Source organism: Erinaceus europaeus, chromosome 4 (assembly GCF_950295315.1).
Source record: "Erinaceus europaeus chromosome 4, mEriEur2.1, whole genome shotgun sequence".
NCBI classification, from domain to species: domain Eukaryota; kingdom Metazoa; phylum Chordata; class Mammalia; order Eulipotyphla; family Erinaceidae; genus Erinaceus; species Erinaceus europaeus.
The window spans coordinates 126,145,475-126,166,292 of record NC_080165.1 but is presented as its reverse complement, the minus strand read 5'-3'; the positions used below and the strand labels follow the sequence as shown (position 1 = coordinate 126,166,292).

The window sequence follows — 20,818 nt, the reverse complement described above, 5'->3', positions numbered from 1 at the left end:
CCAAGAGTATGCGAGGAGGGCCTGATCTCTACTGTAAATATCTGGCAATTTGGCAGCATCCGGGATGCTGCGCCAGGGCAGGAACAGGAGGGGGAGGACTCTGGGCAATGCCGGAAAAGGACAGAAAGATAAATTTATTGTGACCCGTGGTCCCCTGAACTGGAAGAAAAAACAAAGCAAAAAAAAGGCTTTCATACTCGAGAAGACACTTACGTCCAGCTCTTCTCTCAAAACGTTACTTGGCTTTTAAAGTGTGTGTGGGGGGTGGGGTGGGGTGGGCGGTTTGTCACAGCAGGCTTGCAGTGGGACGCATCCAGGGGCCAGGTAAGCAGACAACGGAGACTCTAGCTAAGGCCAGAGGCCCAGCTGCCTGGACCGCAGGGAGCTCTAAGTTGGGAGGCGTCACAATGGGCCGGGGCCTGCAGAGGCCGCGCGCGCAGCTCTCCGGGGCGGAGCTGCGGGGCCAGGGTTGGGGCTGTGCCGAGGCAGCGGAGGCTGCGGCAGCTGGGGCTGGCGGGGAGTGCCGGGCCCGGAGGTCGCCAGGGTGCAGAGGATGCAGCAGCAGCAGCCGGAGCCGCCCAGCCTGGCCGCGAAGCTCCACGGCCCCCGCCGTTGCGGAGGGGCGCAGAGAGTGGCGCGGGCCGGGCGGAGCTAGAGGCTGGGCGTCTGCACCGTGCAGCGCCACTCGCCGCTCCCGGTTCCCCGCCTCCGGCCAGGCGGGTGAGTCTGTCGCCGCGCGGATGCCTTGATCGCGCGAGCGGCTGCAGCTTGGCAAGGCGCCCCGCGCGGGGAGAGGCCCAAGGAGTCCTGGCGGCCGCTGCATCCACCAGCTCAGGACACCCTCTGGTCCTGAGTCGGCGGTGCTTCCTCCTTCCCCTTCTGCTCCTCCTCGGCGACGATCCTCGGTCGACCTCTCTTTCCAGTCCACCCTAGAAGATGCGCTCCCCTGCGCGGAGCAGCGGAAGCCACCGCTCCCAGAAATGCTAGCGCCCGATCCTGGTCTCTCGGACCTGAGGAGCAGGCGCCGCCGCCCTGGAGGAAGGTGGGTGAGCGGGGACCAGCCCCCGCTGCTGCGGGTGGTGCCTCCTGACACCGGGTAGAGGCCGGGGGTGGTGACAGGGACTCGGCCTCACTAAACTTGCCTCCCGGGGGAGGTGTACCCATGGCGCTGTCCCCTGCTAAACTGATCACCGCTCCCGGAGCTCCCCGGGCCAAGCTTGACCCTTCTCTGCCCACTCCCTTTGGCCCCGTGAGGTGTGAGCTGCGGGCGGGGGTGGGGCAGGCAGGTTGGCATGTGACTTATTGGGGTGGGGGCGCACCATCGCCTTCAGCCAGGTAGAAATCTGTCACTGCATTTCCCCGACTGTATCAGCAGATCCATTCTTCATATTTTTAGCCTAACCTGTAGCAGGCAAAGCGTTCTCTTAGAGACATGGAGAAGTGGCCGCCCATCACTATCTGGAATTTTTTAATTGATGGACTCGTTACCTCACAGTCAACATTTTAAGGTGGGCTAGTGAAGGTTCTTCGAGACGTCCAATTCATTACTCCGGAGAGAGATGAACTAGCCTTTATTTACATAAAGGGATGTGGTCGAGTGGTAAGTTTGATACAGGTAGTTGAGACTCTGCCAAAAGGATAAACCCTGTTGGCCAGCAGAGGCAGCCTTGTGTGTAGCCTCCTAACTTCCAGCTAGGTGGTACAGTGTGTATTTCTGGTTATGAATTTTTCTTTTTTCCCTTTGAATGTGAAGTTCATACTCCAGAATCCCCCCCCCCCATTCTTTCTCCACGAGTGAGCACTTTTAAATTTATATTAAGCAACAAGGCTTCGAATTTTGAAAAGTGTGTTCAATTGTTTGATGTTACTATATTAATAAAGTTGACCGCTTTGGAAAATTCATCAGTATAAGCACCAAGACAGTCTATGCTGTCTTGAATCCTGCCATCTTTTGCTTGTCATGCATAGTAGGCGTTCATTAGTTATTTGTTGAATGAACTATATAGTCAAGCTTCATCTAAACAAAAACGACAATTTAAGATTAAAAAATATTTTTTCTGCCCTGGCCAGTTTTAAATGGATTTAAAAAAAACCTACTTATTCATAAGAATAGGCAGATTTGGTAATTTTTCATGTGAAGCTTGAATTTTGACATTTTGGGGATTCTATACGTTTCTAATATGTTATCAAGTGAAATAGTCTTCTCAACTTCTAGTAAGTTCTAATGTCTAAACTTGAACATTTTCCAGTCTTATTGGAATTGATTAAAACCCTGTTTTAATTAAACTTGCAAACACATTTTAAAAAAACATAGAATTCATGTTTAAAAGAAAATTTTAAGTTGCTCCAGGGGTAACATTGGCTTGTTAATAAGTGATGTATTAACTTGTTTTAGAGTTGAATAGTTGTGGCTGATCTCATTATAAAGCATTTTATTATGGTGGAGGTAAAAGGCATTTAAACATGTCTGGTTTCTAAAAGATTCAAATACATACATAGTCCAGAAATATTTCAACATTATTTTTTTCAAATTGTAAACATATCAATTACAAGTTTATAAATCTGGTAGTTGTGAAATTTGAGTTTGTAAAATTCAGTTCCTTTCTGCTTATAATTTATGCTATTTTGAGAAAAGAAATCAAAGATAACCTTACCACATTTATTTATTTATTTTGTAATTTTTCTTTATTTATCTTCCCTTTTGTTGCCCTTATTGTCTTTTTATTGTTGTTGTAGTTGATGTCGTCGTTGTTGGATAGGACAGAGAGAAATGGAGAGAGGAGGGGAAGACAGAGAGGAGAGAAAGACAGACACCTGCAGATCTGCTTCACCGCCTGTGAAGCGACTCCCCTGAAGGTGGGGAGCCGGGGGCTCGAACCGGGATCCTCATTCCGGTCCTTGTGCTTTGCGCCACCTGCGCTTAACCCACTGCGCGACAGCCTGACTTCCACTAATTTCTTAAAATTATCTGGCAATGGTTCACTCAATGAATTTTCTTCTTCTTCTCCTCCTCCTTCTCCTTCTCCTTCTTCCTTTTTCATTTGAGTACCTTTATGTCATTCTTGCTACATATTACCCAAACAATTTTTTTCCCACAGAACTTTTGAAACTGATGGCATATTATATTATCTCTTCCCTGGCCTTGTAGAGGTTTACATAGCTAGGTAAGGAAATGACACTTTCGGGCCTGGTTGAGCACACACACGTGACAATGTGCAGGGACCCAGATGATTTGAGCCCCCAGGCCCCACCTGCAGAAGGAAACCTTTGTGAGTGGTGAAGCAGTGTTTGCAGGTCTCTTTTTCTTTCCTGTTCTGTCTCTCTGTTCTCAATTTCTGGATGTCTCTGTCCTATAAATAAATAAAGATAAAAATTTTTTTAAAAAAGGAAATAACACTTCTGTATAAGAGGTAGTAAGGTTAAACAGTGGGAAGGAATTTATGGGGGGAAAATCTGATGTAGATTCATTAATACAAAGTGACTTGAAATATGGTCCATGTTAAGTCATGCTTTACATGTATGAGGCTCTAGGTTTGATCCTTGACACCAAAAACAAAGTGAAATTTTTCCATGAATTAATTTCTTTGTATTCAAGAATATTAAACAATTGATTTGCACTATTTTTGTTTATTTAGTTTAATCTCCTCAAGAGCCTTCTCCTGTGGTTGGAGTTTCTTTCTTTCTTTCTTTCTTTCTTTTTTTCATTCATTCTTCCTTTTCTTCTTTCTTTCATTCTTTCTTTCTTTCTTTCTTTTGCTTATAGTAAACACTTATTTGCTCACTTGACAGAAGCTGAGTACTTGCATTTTTCTGGTAAGCACTTGACCTTGAAATCACAGTCAAATAAGTGTTTTCCAGTCTTGGGATGAGAGATGAAGTTTTCTATGTGTTGCATCCAAATGTGCAATGCCTCCACACTTGTTTTAATAACTGGTTCCTGTCTGCTGTGTGCTCAATAACCTTTCTACATGCATCACTGTAATACAACTCAATGACCTGGATTATTCTAATCTTTTAGTGCCATTCTTTAGACTATAGTGAAAAACTATTGCTTTTTGTTGTTGTTAAATATTTACTTTCCTATTTTAAAAATCCTGGCCCATAATTTGATTGTTGTTTATGTTCTTTTCTTTTTTAATTTTTTTAGACTTAGTTATTTTTATTGTTTATGTTCCTTAGGATCCACCTAATATACATATGTGGGATCCACAGCCATTATGGTTACAGAAAAGGTATAGAGCAGAAAATTAGTATAAACTTGGATTTCAAATACAGGTAAATGGTAGTTGGAAAACTATTGTGCATACATCTCCTCTTAATAATGTATAGAGTGCTTTTGTTTCACAAATTTAATTAGAAGCTAAACTGAGAAAATTGTCTGTAGCTAGTTAGCTGAACAGAGGTTAAGACATCCTCCTATTCTCCCCCAATTCTAGGTATTAGATCAGATGCCTAGCCTAGATTTCAGGAACTCTGCATTTCAGTTATCATGATTTTCATCCTTTGCAACACCAGCACCTAAGCTGTACTTACACTGAAGGGCCTCATGCATACAGATTGTCACAAAAAAAAGCTTACTGTTAGGCTTCTTCAAAGATATGGTTAACATCTTGATTTCTTCTATAGTTCCCTTCTACAGATTCATGCAAGAAATCCCATTCAATTCTACATGCCAAAGAAAAACTTCACTTCCCCTGAACAATGATTCTGTATCTATTTTCAAAAGATATTTATTTGTTTGATTTATTTCATGAAAGAAAGAGTAGCCAGACCTCTACTCTGTCATATGCAGTGCCAGGATTAAACCCAGGGCCTCAGACCCTGTGTTCCACCTGCTGAGCCATTTATAGCTATGCCATGTGTCTTTCTTGTCATGCAAAGCTATTCAAAAAGATTGTATTTCCATAACTAGGAAATACAGAGTCAAATTTGTACCACAATTTTGATGACCATGTAAAAAAATCTGTAACATTGTGGATGTTCTAACTTTCGTTTGGTTGCAGGCTTCTGCTCTGCTTTGCTTTTCTTGATTCTGATTTTTTAAAAAAAATATTTATTCTATTTTGTTGCTTTGTTTTATTGTTGTAGTTATTGCTGTTACTGATGTCGTCATTGTTGGATAGGACAGAGAGAAAAGGAGAGAGGAGGGGAAGACAGAGGGTGGAAGAGAAAGATAGACACCTGCAGACCTGCTTCACCACCCGTGAAGCGACTCTCCCTGGGGTCAGGGGGCTTGAATTGGATCCTTACATCCGTCCTTGGGCTTCACACCACATGTGCTTAACCTGCTTCACTACTGCCTGACTCCTGGGACAGTGTGTTTTTACTTAACAAGTTTAATCAGTAACATGAAGTATGTTATGAACAAGTTTTATAAATCTAGTGTATTTGAACTTTACAACCAATTAAATAAAAAAGCAGATTCCACGTATTTTTTTTGTCTGTTTAAAAATTTATTTTAATTTCATGTTTTTATTACTGGACAGAGACAGAGAAATTGAAAGGAGAGGGGGAGATAGAGTAAGAGGCAGAGAGACACCTGCAGCCCTGCTTCACCACTTGTGAAGTTTTCCCCCTGCAGGTGGGTACCAGGGGCTTGAACCTGGGTCCTTGTGCACTGTAATGTGTGCCCTTAACCAGTTGCACCATCGCCTGGCACCCCCACGCATTTTTTAACTTAAATTTATGTCCACTTACTACTAAAATTAGTAAAGCCATTCAATATATGTCAATTATATCTGGAATACTTGGATTATTTCCTCTACTAGAGTTAAGGAGAGATTCTATATTTTAAAAAAATGTCATTTTCAGTCAAATGGTTAGTCTAAACTACCCTAATACTTATTAGAATGGACCTGACATCTAACCCATTTCACATAGGTGATTTGCTTTTTATTTTAATAAGTCAAGTATAAAAATCTTCTTTAGTTGTTTTTATTTTCCACAAAATTGGAAAAATCTAGCTCCTTGATTTAACTGATCAGAATTTTTTATATCTTTTCTAAATGTTTTTTTTTTGAATATTTATTTATTTATTCCTTTTTTGTTGCTCTTGGTATTTTACTGTTGTAGTTATTGTTGTTGTTGTTATTAATGTCGTTGTTGTTGGATAGGACAGAGAGAAATGGAGAGAGATGAGGAAGACAGAGAGGGGGAGGGAAAGTTAGACACCTGTAGACCTGCTTCACCGCCTGTGAAGCAACTCCCCTGCAGGTGAGGAGCCTGGGTCTTGAACCCAGATCCTTACGCCGGTGCTTGTGCTTTGAGCCACGGGCGCTTAACCCGTTGCGCTACCGCCCAATTCCCAACTGATCAGAATTTACTCATTCTGGTATTTTTACAAAAGCTAATTAAATTGGTTGATTATTTACCTACTTATTTTTTTTTATTGCTATTAAGGTTATCCCTGGGGCTCAGTGCCCGCAATATGAATCCACCACTCCTGTTACTCCCCCCACCCCACCTTTTACTTGATAGTCCAGAGAGAACTTGGGAGGAGGAGACAGAGATGGGGAGATGGGCTGAGCAGTGGCGCACCTGGTTAAGTGCACATACTACAGCGTACTAGGGTCCTGGTTCAAGCCCTTGGTCTCCACCTTCAGGGAGAAACCTGTAGGTATCTCTCTGTTTCTAACTCCCTCTATATCCCCCTTCCCTCTAAATTTCTCTCTGTCCTATTATAAGTAAAGTAAAAAAAAAGAGGGGAGAGAAAGACACCTGCAGACCTGCTTCACCACTACTGCTTCAGTAGTAGCCCACCCTGCAGGGAGGGAGCAGGGGCATAATGACTAACGTGCACTTAATCAGGCACGTTAGTCTTGCGCCTGCCTGGGTCCAAGTCGGCTGAATTTAACCAGGTAAATATGTCCACAAACTGCCCAGTTCTGTTGGACACATTTTTTTTTTACCCAGGTCAGAGGAAAGATTGACCATTTTTAAATGTCAGTTTTGAGGGTTCAGTCCAGCAACCTTTGGGATAAAAAATCATGGGAATTCAAAAATGAAGTTTAAAAATATTGTGTGGAGTATGAGTGAGGATAACATAATGGTCATGCAAAAGTTGTTTGTGCTTGAAGCTCTTGAGATTCCAGGTTCAATCCCCAGGAACACTGTTTGCCAGAGTTGAGCCTTTGTTCCCCACCTTTCTCCCTTTCTCTATCTGTATCTCTCTCGTTACATAAATAAATAAAATGTTAAAAAAAACAAACAAACAGTGTTTGGGGTATGGAGCGGGATCTGTGCAGGTTTCACATAAAACATTTTATTTTTATTTATTTGTTTTTTATATTTATTTTATTTATTTATTCCTTTTTGTTGCCCTTCTTGTTTTATTGCTGTTCTTGTTGTTGGATAGGTCAGAGAGAAATTGAGAGAGGAGTGGAGACAGAGAGGGGGAGAGAAAGATAGACACCTGCAGACCTCCTTCACCGCCTGTGAAGCAACTCCCCTGCAGGTGGGGAGCGGGGGCTCGAACTGGGATCCTTGCGCCTGTCCTTGTGCTTTGTGCCACGTGCACTTAACCCAACATTTTATTTTTTTAAATATTTTTATTGGATAGAAACAGAGAAATCGAGATGGAAGGGAGATAGACACCTGCAGCCCTACTTCACCACTCATGAAGCTTTCCCCATTGCTTGAACCTGGGTCTGTCATGAGAGGTGAAGCAGGCCTGCAAGTGTCTATCTTTCTCTCTCTTTATCTCCCCATCCCTTCTCAGTTTCTCTCTGTCCTATCTAATAATAATAATAATAATAATAATAAAAAACGGGGCCAGGCAGTGGTGCACCTGGTTAAGCGCACATACTACAGTGCGCAAAGACATGGGTTCAAGCCCTTGGTCCTCACCTGTAGGGGGAAAGCTTCACAAGTGGTGAAGCAGGGCTGCAGGTGTCTCTCTGTCTCTCTCCATCTCTATCTCCCCTTCCCTCTCAATTTCTCTGTCCAATAATAAATAAAGTTTAAAAAATAATAAAGAAAATGGGTAGTACTTTCATGTGGTTCAAAGGGTATAAAATTTAAAGAAGAAATCCTTTTTCTCTACTTATTTGCTTCCCTGTTCACAGGCAGTCAGTTATATCAGCTAATTAACACTCTTTCAGAGGGTTTTTTATGCAAAGATGAGCCAATGTGAACATCCAGCTTGCTTACTTTATCTGCTGTTTTTCTATTTCCTACCTCCGTTTGCATTGTTATTCTTTGGATTCTCAGATGCCTTGAACTTTTGCCTATACTTGGTTTTCCTGTATGCAATTCAGCCAGTCTTCCTTCTAAATCTCTCTCTTCAGACTTTCTAAAATATGCCCATCATACACAGGAAGTAGGTAAGCATACATCATAGATGAACCAGTGTCTCTTGGTTCATCTCTTTTATTTTCTGCTTCTCTCACATGCATTTAGCTCACAATTATTCTTAACTAGTCCCCTACCCCCCCTTTTTTTTTTTACCTAACTAGGGACTATGTATTTATTTTTAAAGTTTATTTTTATTTATTATTGGATTGTGAGAAAATTGAGAGGGGGGTGGGGAGATAGGGAGAGAGACAGAGAGACACCTTTAGCTCTGCTTCACCACTCATGAAGCTTTTCCCCTCCAGGTGGGGACCAGGGGTTTGAACTTGGGTCCTTGTGCACTGTAGTGTATGCGTTTAATCAGGTGCACCACCACCTGGCCTCTTATTTGTTTTTTGCTGCAGAGTAATCTCTGGAGCTTGGTGTTTCTACATCTAATCCACTGCTCCCAGGGGCCATTTCCCCCCCTTTTTTTGTTTTTATTTTGACAGGACAGAGAGAAGTTGAAAGAGAGAAAGGTAGGAGAGGAGGAGAGAAAGAGAAACCTGCACACCTACTTCACTGCACACCTGCTTTGTTGCTGGCGGGGACTGGAGGCCTGAACCTGGGCCTTAGTGCATGTCAAGATGTGCCCCCAACTGGACGCTCTACCACTGCCCCCAATTAAGACTCTTAAAAAAAATCTAGTGGAACTTTAAAATCTCATCAAATATTACATGTGTCATTTTGCCTGAATGTCCTTCTTTATGGGCCCCAAGAATCTCTGTTTTAGTAATGCAAAATTGTTAGTTCTCCAGACTATTCCCAGTTGGGACACTCCATTCTGTTTTCACTGCTAAGCCCTCATAGTTCTCATGTCATATCTAGGGTCACTTTTAGTTGCAATTCTATAAAAACTGACATAACCTTTCACATGTTATTTAGCATCTCAGGTAGGCTTCCATACTTGAAACAGACATTTTTCTTTTAAATTTTTTATTTTCTTTATTTTATTTGATAGAGACAGTCAGAAATCAAGAGGGAAGGGGGTATAAGGGAGAGAATTAGAGAGGCACCTGCAGCACTGCTTCACCACTTGCAAAGCTTTCTCCCTGTAAGTGGGGACCAGGGGCTCGAACCCAGGTCCTTGCGCACTGTAATGTGTACGCTCAACCAGATGCACCACCACTTGGCCCCGTGAAACATGCATGTTTCGTAAATAACCAAGTTGCTTTTCTTATATGTCTTTATTGGGGGATTAATGTTTTACAGTCTGCAGTAAATACAAGTTTGTACATGCATAACATTTCTCAGTTTTCCACATAACAATACAAACCCCACTAAGTCCTCTGCCATCCTGTTCCAGAACCTGAACCCTCTCTCCCTCCTCCTCCCTCCCTTGAGAACATCCCAAAATGGCTTTTCTGAGTGAAAATTTGCTGTGACTTTGAATTCCTTTCTGAGATAGGAGGGTGAGGGAGGAAGAGAGGGAACATACTAAGTTTAAAACTTTTCTTTGAACATTCATTCTCTTTTCTAGCTCCGGCTACCCCCCCCCCCCCACTTCAGTAGCATGTTTGTCCATGTGATTGTCTGTAGCATCTCTGCCTTACTTTGCTGATTCCTTCTCCGACGTGTTCTAACACACACTAACAATTCATATATTATGTCCCCTGTCTTGGAGAGTGTCTTTTATACCTCTGTCCCTGAATATGCCTTTACAGTTTGTACATAAACAGATGAAGATGCTCAGAAAGAGTGCCACAAAAGTTTAGTAGGAGCAAAGGTTACTTTTTAAAATTTGAAAGTGGGGGGGGGGCGGCGGGTGGTGGCACACCTGGTTAAGTGTATATAGTACAAAGTGCACGGACCTGCCCAAAGGATACTGGTTCGAGCCCTGGCTCCCCACCTGCAGGGGAGTCACTTAACAAGTGGTGAAGCAGGTCTACAGGTGTCTGTCTTTCTCTTCCCCTCCTCTCTCAGTTTCTGTCTTATCTTACAATGACAGGGACAACAAAAAATGGAAAAAAATGGCTTCCAGGAGCAGTGGATTCATAGTCCAGGCACTGAGCCCCAGCAATAACCCTAGAGGCAAAAAATGAAATGAAATGAAATAAAATAAAAATTGAGAGTAAGGACTGGGGGTATGGATTGACCTGTTAACACCCATGACCAGCAGAGAAGCAATTACAGAAGACAGACCTTCCACTTTCTTTTTTTTTTTTTTATTTCATTATTGGGGAATTAATGTTTTACATTCAACAGTAAATACAGTAGTTTGTACATGCATAACATTCCCCAGTTTCCCATATAACAATAAAACCCCCAGTATGTCCTCTATCATCCTTCATGGACCTGTATTCTCACCACCCACCCACCCACCCCAGAGTCTTTTACTTTGGTGCGATATGCCAATTCCATTTCAGGTTCTACTTGTGTTTTCTTTTCTGATCTTGTTTTTCAACTTCGGCCTGAGAGTGAGATCATCCCATATTCATCCTTCTGTTTCTGACTTATTTCACTTAACATGAATTTTTCAAGGTCCATCCAAGATCGGCTGAAAACGGTGAGGTCACCATTTTTTACAGCTGAGTAGTATTCCATTGTGTATACCACAATTTGCTCAGCCACTCTTCTGTTGTTGGACACCTGGGTTGCTTCCAGGTTTTGGCTATTACAAATTGTGCTGCCAAGAAGATATGTGTACACAGATCTTTTTGGATGGATGTGTTGGGTTCCTTAGGATATATCCCCAGGAGAGGAATTGCAGGGTCATAGGGTAGGTCCATTTCTAGCCTTCTGAGAGTTCTCCAGACTGTTCTCCACAGAGGTTGGACCAATTGACATTCCCACCAGCAGTGTAGGAGGGTTCCTTTGACCCCACACCCTCTCCAGCATTAGCTGCTGTTACCTTTTCTGATGTATGACATTCTCACAGGAGTGAAGTGGTATCTCATTGTTGTCTTGATTTGCATTTCTCTGACAATCAGAGACTTGGAGCATTTTTTCATGTGTTTCTTGGCCTTTTGGATCTCTTCTGTGGTGAATATTCTGTCCAAGTCCTCCCCCCATTTTTGGATGGGGTTCTTTGTTGTCTTGTTGTTGAGTTTGGCAAGCTCTTTTTGTATGTTGGTTATTAAACTCTTATCTGATGTATGGCGTGTAAAGATCTTCTCCCATTCTGTGAGGGGTCTCTTGGTTTGGGTAGTGGTTTCTTTTGCTGTGAAGAAGCTTTTTAATTTGATGTAGTCCCATAGTTTTATACTTGCCTTAGTCTTCTTTGTAATTGGATTCGTTTCCTTGAAAATGTCTTTAAAATTTATGCGGAAAAGTTTTGCCAATATTTTCCTCTAAGTATCTGATAGTTTGTGGTCTAACATCCAAGTCCTTGATCCACTTGGAATTTACTTTTGTATTTGGTGAAATACAGTGATTCAGTTTCATTCTTCTGCATGTTTCAGCCCATTGTTTCCAACACCATTTGTTGAAGAGACTCTGCTTTCCCCATTTAATAGTCTGGGCATCTTTGTCAAAGATTAGATGTCCATAGGTGTGGGGGGTGGCTTACTTCTGGGCTCTCAATTCTATTCCACTGGTCAGTGTGTCTATTCATGTTCCAGTACCAGGCAGTTTTGATGTTAATGGCCCTATAATACAGTTTGAAATCTGGAAGTGTGATGCCTCTGGTTCTGTTCTTTTTTCTCAAGATTGTTTTGGCAATTCTAAGTCTTTTCTGGTTCCAGATAAACATTTGTAGCATTTGTTCTATTCTCCTAAAAAATGTGGTTGGGATCTTGATGGGGATAGCATTAAATTTGTACATGGCTCTGGGTAATATATTCATTTTGATGATGTTAATTCTTCCAACCCATGAACATGGAATATCTTTCCACTTCTTTGTGTCTTTTTCAATTTCTTTGAGTAGTGACTCATAATTTTCAGTATACAAGTCTTTCAGTTCTTTGGTTAGATTTACTCCTAGATGTTTTATTGTTTTTGTTGCTATAGAGACCTTCCACCTTCTATACTCCATAAAGATCTTTGGTCCATACTCACAGAGGGATAAAGAATAGTGAAACTTCTACTGGAAGGGAGGGGATATGGAACTCTGGTGGTGGGAATTGTATGGAACCGTACCCCTCTTATCCCACAGTCTTGTCAATCATTATTAAATCACTAATAAAATAAATAAATAAGAAAATTCTTAGAGTTAAAAAATTGAAAGTAGGAGCCGAGTAGTGGTTCACCTGGTTGAGAGCACTTGTTACAATGTGCAAGGACCAAGTTCAAGCCCCCAGTTCCCACCTGCTCCATAAGTGGTAAAGCAGTGCTGCGGGTGTCTTTCTCTCCCTCAATGTCCCCCTTTCTCTCAGTTTCTGGCTGCCTCTATCCAACATAAATATAACAAAACATTAAAAAAAAATAAAAGTAAACATTGACCCTTGTAGATGACATGAACTATCTAGAGAGAATGACTTGTTCTAAGATATGACTGGAAGTATGTGAATGAGGCATTTTAAGTTCAGACTAATGTGTGTCCTCGGTGCTCGGCTTTACTGCACAGTACCTAGCATGGAGTAATTTGTTGTTGAGTGAGAATAAAAAAGTATGCAGAAGTTACTGATTTCTTTCCCCCAGACATGTCGATACTAGTCATTAATGGTGTCCTAAGTGTCAACAGTGAATATTCTAGCCAGCAGATTAGTTGGGACCCTGCTGTACAGTATAAGGCTCAGTTTTATGCTTTGACATTTGGGAAGACCTACATGCTACTTGTGGTCCTAGATTTTACAACTGAATCCTCAACGATATGATTTCAATTTAACATGCCTTAAATCTTTCAAAAGAATTCCACCGAGGAATTTTTCAGTTAGAAAAATCTATGTAAGTTGTTGTATCAAAATGCTTTGATAGTGTAGCTTATAAACTAAAGAAATTCAATGCTCACTGTTCTGTAGGTTGAAAGTACCAGCATGGTAGGTTTCCAGTGAGACCACTCTTCAGAGTTTCAGACTTCAACCTCTTAACTGTATTCTTCCATCACATGATGGAAGGAATTAGAGATTTTTCTGGGGCCTTTTCTGTGAGGACATTAATCCTTTATGATGTAAATCACTTCCCAAAATCTGATCGTTGGCATTAGATTTTCAACATTATCAATTTGAGGGAGGGCATAAACATGGAATCTATAGCAGGAATAGAACATTTGCAAACCAGGATCTACAAATGGTGAAAATATGATAAAAAGACATTCAACTTCAGTGGCATCAAAGTAATAGGAACTATAACTGGATTTCCTTTTCTTTCATTTTTTTGTTGCTTTTTTTTGTTATATTTATTTATTTATTGTCTAGAGACAGCCAGAAATAGAGAGGGGAGGGAGTGATAGAGAGGGGGAGAGAGGCAGAGAGACACCTGTAGCACTGCTTCACTCGTGAAGCTTCCCCCCTTCAGGTGGCGACTGGGGGCTCAAACCCGGGTCCTTGAGCACTATAACATGTGCACTCAACCAAGTGCGCCACCATCCAGCCCCTTTTTGTTTGTTTTCGCTTAGCTATGGGTTATGGTGGAGCAGGGGATTGAACCTGGGATCTTTGGTGTCTCAGGCAGAAAAGTCTTTCTACCTAACTATTATGCTATCTCTTTAGCCCTATAACTACATTTCAAAAGTCTGTGATAGTTCTGGTGAGGTTGAGATTGGCTCACATCCTTTCTTATGAATGGTGTGAGGGTCTGATGATATTCCTTTCACGAGATAGTCAATTCAAAGAGTACATTCTAAAGAGACTAGAGATGAGGATTAATTTCAGCAATTATCTTATTTTTCTCTACTAGGCAGGTAGCATGTTAGATGGGCTAAAGGTAGGAGTGCTGGAGCCAGGCGTTTGATATAAAGTCCTATTTCAGCATTTACCCGCTGTACCTAACTTAGACAAGTTAATTTATCCTTGATTTTCTCATCTATGAGATAATAATAGTATCTACCTCCCACATTGTATCACGAGTTAATTTAACATATGTGAAGAATTTGGAACTAGATCACAGAGGAAGAAACTATGTACGTGTTAGTTATCAAAAGTGACAGAGTGAAAATTTGAGATAAATCCAGGGTTGTCACTAGGGCTCTGCCTACACGCCTCTACTGTTCTTGGCAGCCATTTTCTTTTTCTATTATTCTACTTTTTTAGTAGGGGCTAAGAGACAGAGATACAGAGGAAGAGAGAGAAAAAAGGAGAGGTAGCGACATCACTGTTCCACCACTTGTGATGCTCCCCCCTGCAAGTTGGGGTCTTAGAGTTTAAATTAGGGTCCTAGTCCCAAATAGAGTGATTTTAAGTGATAGTACAGCAAACTATGCACAAATAGGTCCTGATTTTTTTTAACTCTCTTTATTGGGGGACATAATGATTTACAAGAAAGTTGTTTTCACATGTGTACTGTTTCCTATCTCCCCATGATATTGTTAGCATTTCACACCATCCACCTTCTCATCTTCGTCCTCCACTGTAAGACACGGGTTATTTAATCCTTCCTTCAGTTCACCCTCCCCTATCTCCTCCCTTTAGAATCTGTGGGTCTTAAATATATCTGTATAGAACATAGAAGGTAATAAAATATTAATGTCTTTTCCCACGGTAGGACTATAGGTAATTCCTATTTTTATTGTTATCCATATATGTTATAATGATAATTGTTAGATAATTTTAAAAGTATTGTATTATAGTATTTGTATGTTCTCCTTTTTTTCTTTACCAAGTCTTACTCATTTTGACATACTTTACTTTCTCTTCCTCCTTTCAAAGTTACTAATATTTCACTTCCTCAATATCCTCACCCATACACCATCTGCCTATATTTTCTTGCATTTAACTCGCTTTTCTTGTGTATAAGATCAGTCCCAAGGACAGTTCTTTAAAAATAAGTAGAGCAGGGAGTCGGTTGGTAGTGCAGCGGGTAAAGCTCACATGGCGCAAAGCACAAGGACTGGGTAGGATCCCGGTTCCAGCCCGCAGCTCCCCACCTGCAGGGGTGTCGCTTCACAAGCGGTGAAGCAGGTCTGCAGGTGTCTATCTTTCTCTCTTCCTCTCTGTCTTCCCCTCCTCTCTCCATTTCTTTCTGTCCTATCAAGTATGATATCAATAACAACAACAATAATAACTACAACAACAAAAAAACAAGGGCAACAAAAAGGGAAATAATAATAATAAAAAAATAAGTAGAGCAATTGCAATGATTTTTGCAGTATCAGTGGTGATGGCTTTCTCTTGAAAGTTCCAATCAGAGAACACTACACAAGTGGTGAAGGTACTATGTCCTCTCCATTTTTCAGACATTCTGTCTTACCTCCCTAGCCCTAGCTATGTAAACTCAACGCTCTAGTGGGGTTAGAATCCTAATACCTACTTCAAGCTTTTTGCTGCCCTTTCTGAAACTTCTTTGCATTTAAGCTTAATCTTCTGCAAAGACTGATAATTAACTCCATGAACACTTTGCCAAGACAGACATCTACTCTACCCCAGATTTTACTTTAATGCATAACAGTTTGTACCTTCAATTAAATATTAGCTGAGTTTATCGGTATAGCTGTTCTGACAGCAAGATGATAGGGCTTATCGTATGCCCTTCAGTTCCTAGCACAGTGCTGTCAACATATATACACCTGGTACACAGGAAGATTGTGTATTGTTGTATTGATGACATTTTTCAGAGATGAATTGTATTATCTGTTTTGTTCTTCCCTTTGGTCCATCCTTAGATTTCCCTTTCAGGATCAGAATGTCAAGGCATTTAATCCTCTCAGTCTGAAAATATGACAATTGATTTTTTTCATCCCTAAATTCTAAAAACTGAAGTATTCAACTGCAGGGAATTTCAGTTAGTAATTGCATTTAAAATTAGGATTTAGCGGGGGTTGGGCGGTGGCGCAGTGGGTTAAGCGCATGTGGCGCAAAGCGCAAGGACCGGCGTAAGGATCCCGGTTCGAGCCCCCGGCTCCCCACCTGCAGGGGAGTCGCTTCACAGGCGGTGAAGCAGGTCTGCAGGTGTCTATCTTTCTCTCCCCTTCTCTGTCTTCCCCTCCTCTCTCCATTTCTCTCTGTCCTATCTAACAACGAATTGAATCAACAAGGCCAATAATAATAACCACAACGAAGCTACAACAAGGGCAACAAAAGGGGGGGGAAATGGCCTCCAGGAGCGGTGGGTTCATGGTGCAGGCACCGAGCCCAGCAATAACCCTGGAGGAGGAAAAAAAAAAAATTAGGATTTAGCAATATACAAACTCATTCTAACTTCAGGAATAGCTCATCACTCTAAAATAATTGTTGGCTTGATCAAGGCAGTTTCATTAACTTGCCAGAGAATGTATTTATTGATGATAAGTATGGATTCCCTTAGATCTTACAAATCCGAGGAAAATTTTTTTTGAATGTATCTGCTATTGTAATCTGAATCAGTGGCTTCTGAATTGAGATTCACATACTACATAAGAATGCGAAATAGGATATATTGTCTTTTCTTGACTTCTTCTCTGTCATCTGTTAAGAGTATATATATAGGGGAGTCAGGTGGTAGCACAGCGGGTTAAGCACAGGTGGCGCAAAGCGCAAGGACCTGCATAAGGATTCCAGTTCGAGCCCCCGGCTCCCCAACTGCATGGGGTTCCCTTCACAGGCAGTGAAGCAGGTCTACAAGGTGTCTATCTTTCTCTCCCCTTCTCTATTTTCCCCTCCTCCCTCCATTTCTCTCTGTGCTATCCAACAACAATGACATTAATAACAACAATAATAACTACAACAATAAAGCAACAAGGGCAACAAAAGGGAATAAATAAAGAAGAGTATATATATGTATATATACATACTGTTTTGTAATACATGTATTACCACAGCAGACATAGTTTCATAAGCAGATAATATACATATTGGGATTTTAGTATCAGATACTTTTAATTGACAAAGACTGTCTTTTAAAAATGGAGAATGCAAATCTTGATAAAGAGTTTTATTGTTTTTATTGTCCCATAACTTGAAGTCAGTTTCTATTATGCATTTAGCCATTACAGTCCAACTTATTAAACATAAAATCTATGTCTAGCTTTGTACTACAGTTATATGTGCATGTATGGATATGTGTATGTGCAAGCATTCCTTGTCATTAGATAGTTTGCAGTCTGGTTGGAAGGAATGTGGGCATGAGGAGCAAGGAGTGGTCTGGGAGGTGGTGCAGTGTATAAAGCATTGGACTCTCAAGCGTGAGGTCCTGAGTTCAATCCCTGGCAGCACATGTACCAGAGTGATGTCTGGTTCTTTCTCTCTCTCCTCCTTTCTGATAAATAAATAAAATCTTTAAAAAAATTATAACATGGGACATCTGATAGAAAATGAACCTCAAGAGGTGTCTCAGCAGGTAGGGCACAGGACTTGCATTGTGTGGGGCCCCAGAATTAATTCTTGACACTATATATGGAGAGCAGTGCTCTTGTCTCTTTCTGATAAAATAAATAAAGTCACACTTTGGGGCCCTGTGGATAGAGCTTCAGCGTGACTATTTTGGAGTGACACAGTTTAGCCCATCACAATAAGATCATCAGAGTCTGTAGATGAACATACCAGGATGTGCATACATGATCCTTGCTATCAAAGACTACCTTTGAATAGTTAAACCTCCCTCCACTGTCATGCCAATTGGTTATGGGCAAATAACAACTAGGAGAAAAGGAAAAAAAAATTTTTTTTTGGCTGTTTGTATTAATTGATAACTTTAGATCCTAGATTTTGGCATTCCAAGTCTTGGCAGAATTTCTTTTTAAAATAATTTTATTCATTTATTTTTGGATAGATACAGAAAGAAATCGAGAGGAAGGGGGATATATATAGATAGAGAGTCAGAGAGACACCTGCAGCCCTACTTCACTCATGATGCTTTTCCCCTGCAGGTGGGGACCAGGGGCTTGAACTCGGTTCCTTGAGCATTGCAACATCTGCGCTCATCCAGGTATGCCACCACTCGGCTCCAAATTGTTTATATAGGCATTTACATATATGATGTGACTGTGCTATCCCCCCTGCCCCCCCCCCCCAGAGCACTGATTAGCTCTGCCTTTTGGTGGTGTGGGAGATTGAACTTGTTTATTTGGAGTCTCAGGCATGACAGTCTCTTTGCATAACCATTATGCTATCTACCCCAACCCTGGCTGTGATCTTCTTGGTAAAAATCCACAAAGTAATTTGTCTATCAGGATCTTTCTAAGGGTTCATTGGTCTTTGTTATAATTGTTATGATAATGCTGCATAACAACTTCCAAATCGTAGTGGTTTAGAACCACAGATATTTATTACATATTCATAAATCTTCAGGTTGACTGCGGTTTGGCTGCTTTAGCTGAGTTTGGCAGGGTTGGGCTGCCGAACTACCTGGGGCATAATATTTTGGGGAGCAGAACCTTACTTATCGAGTCTCTTAGAGCCTCAAGTTGAAAGAAGTGTACTGATGATCCTCATTCTGTGAACAAACTAAGTTACATGGCCCTGTGAGCAGAGTCTTATAGTTTATGTACTAGAGACAAGCACCACAAAAGTGGCACAGCAAAGGGTATGTGGAAATGTGTAATTCTCTTACAGGAAGAGAGAGGCAGCCTAGAATTGAGGCCAACAATACAGTGTCACAAAGGTTCATTGTTCTTTTAAATTTTTATAAATTTTTTAATTAAATATTTTATTTTTGTTTACTTATTATTGTCATCAGGGTTACCCCTAGAGCACCACGCCTGCATGAGTCCACTGTTCCTGATAACTGTCTTTTCCTTTTTTTTTCCTAGTTCTTTATTTTATTTATTTATTGCCTCCAGGGTTATCGCTGAGGCTCTGTGCCTGCACTACTAATCTACTGCTCCTGGTGGCCAATTTTTTTCCTTTTAAATTGGATAGGACAGAGAATTTGAGAGCAGAGGGGAAGATAGAGAGGGAGAAGAGAAAGATAGATACCTGCAGACCTGCTTACTGCTTGTGAGGCGATGTGGGGAGCCAGAGACTCGAACTCGGATCCTTGTGCTTTGTACTATGTCCACTTAACCCGGTGCACCACTGCTGGACACCCCCCCCCCCCTTTTCTTTCTTTTATTTGATAGTACAAAAGAAATTGAGAGTGGAAGTGGAGATAAAGAGGGAGAGAGAAGGAGAAATACCTGCAACTCTCCACCTTTCATAAAGCTTCCCTCTCTACTCCCTCGACTGCCTACCACCCCCCATCCCCCGTCCTAAACAGGTGTGACATATGGCTTGAACCTTAATCCTTGAGCGTGGTATATGTGTGTGCTTGATTGGGTGCGCCACAAGCAGGCCCCTACAGGAACATTTTTATTCCATAACTTAAATCTTTAAAAGAAAAAGCAAGGGAGTCGGGCGGTAGCGCAGCGGGTTAAGCACAGATGGCGCAAAGCGCAAGGACCTGCATAAGGATCCGGGTTTGAGCCCCCGGCTCCCCACCTGCAGGGGTGTCGCTTTACAGGTGGTGAAGCAGGTCTGCAGGTATCTTTCTGTCTCCCTCTCTGTCTTCCCCTCCTCTCTCCATTTCTCTCTGTCCTGTCCAACAATGACATCAGTAACAACAACATTAATAATTACAACAATAAAACAACAAGGGCAACAAAAGGGAATAAATAAATATTAAAAAAAAAAAAGAAAGAAAAAGCATGAAAGCAACAGATCTGGTTTCTCAGTCCAGTTTCTTGTAAAATTATAGCTGAATATGATAAAAACAGTTTTTTTCCTAAGAAAATGTCACAATAAATCACAATGTCGATTTAATTTTTTAAAATTATTTATTTATTTATTTATTTATTTATTTATTTATGACAGAGATAGGAGGAGAGAAAGAACCAGACTCTGGTACATGTGCTGTCAGGGATCGAACTTGGGACTTCATGGTTGAGAATCCAGTACTCTATCCACTGTGCCACCTCCCGGACCACTGTTGATTTATTAATTATTATTATTATTTATTTTTTATATTTATTTTCCCTTTTGTTGCCCTTGTTGTTTTTCATGGATGTGGTAGTTATTATTGTTGTTGTTGATGTCATTGTTAAATAGGACAGAGAGAAATGGAGAGAGGAGGGGAAGACAGAGAAGGGGAGAGAAAGACACCTGCAGACCTGCTTCACCACTTGTGAAGCCAGTCGACTCCCCTGCAGGTGGGGAGCCAGGGGCTCGAACCAGGATCCTTATGCCAGTCCTTGTGCTTAACCCACTGTGCTACCGCCCAACTCACTGTTGATTTAATTTTATACTGGATATATTTCTTTTTTTTTTAAACATTTATTTATTTATTTTCCCTTTTGTTGACCTTGTTTTTATTGTTGTAGTTATTGATGTCGTCGTTGTTAGGACAGAGAGAAATGGAGAGAGGAGGAGAAGACAGAGAGGGGGAGAGAAAGAGAGACACCTGCAGACCTCCTTCACCGCCTGTGAAGCGACTCCCCTGCAGGTGGGGAGCCGGGGGCTCGAACCGGGATTCTTAAGCGGTCCTTTGCGCTTTGCGCCACGTGTGC

At 41.4% G+C, this 20,818-nt stretch overlaps 1 protein-coding gene across 3 annotated transcripts in view; it reads left to right on the top strand.

Annotated features, from left to right (window-relative positions):
* Positions 1–304: 304 nt before the first annotated feature.
* The window catches only part of NCOA7 (nuclear receptor coactivator 7), a 202,331-nt gene continuing 181,817 nt past the window's right edge, over positions 305–20,818 (top strand). For 2 of the 3 annotated variants that reach the window (XM_007528336.3, XM_060190504.1), the window contains exon 1: positions 447–1,042. The gene's annotated coding sequence lies outside the window, so the exon portion shown is untranslated. Of the gene's footprint in view, positions 325–446; positions 1,043–20,818 lie in introns of those variants that run through there. The other variant, XM_060190505.1, reaches the window with a different exon arrangement.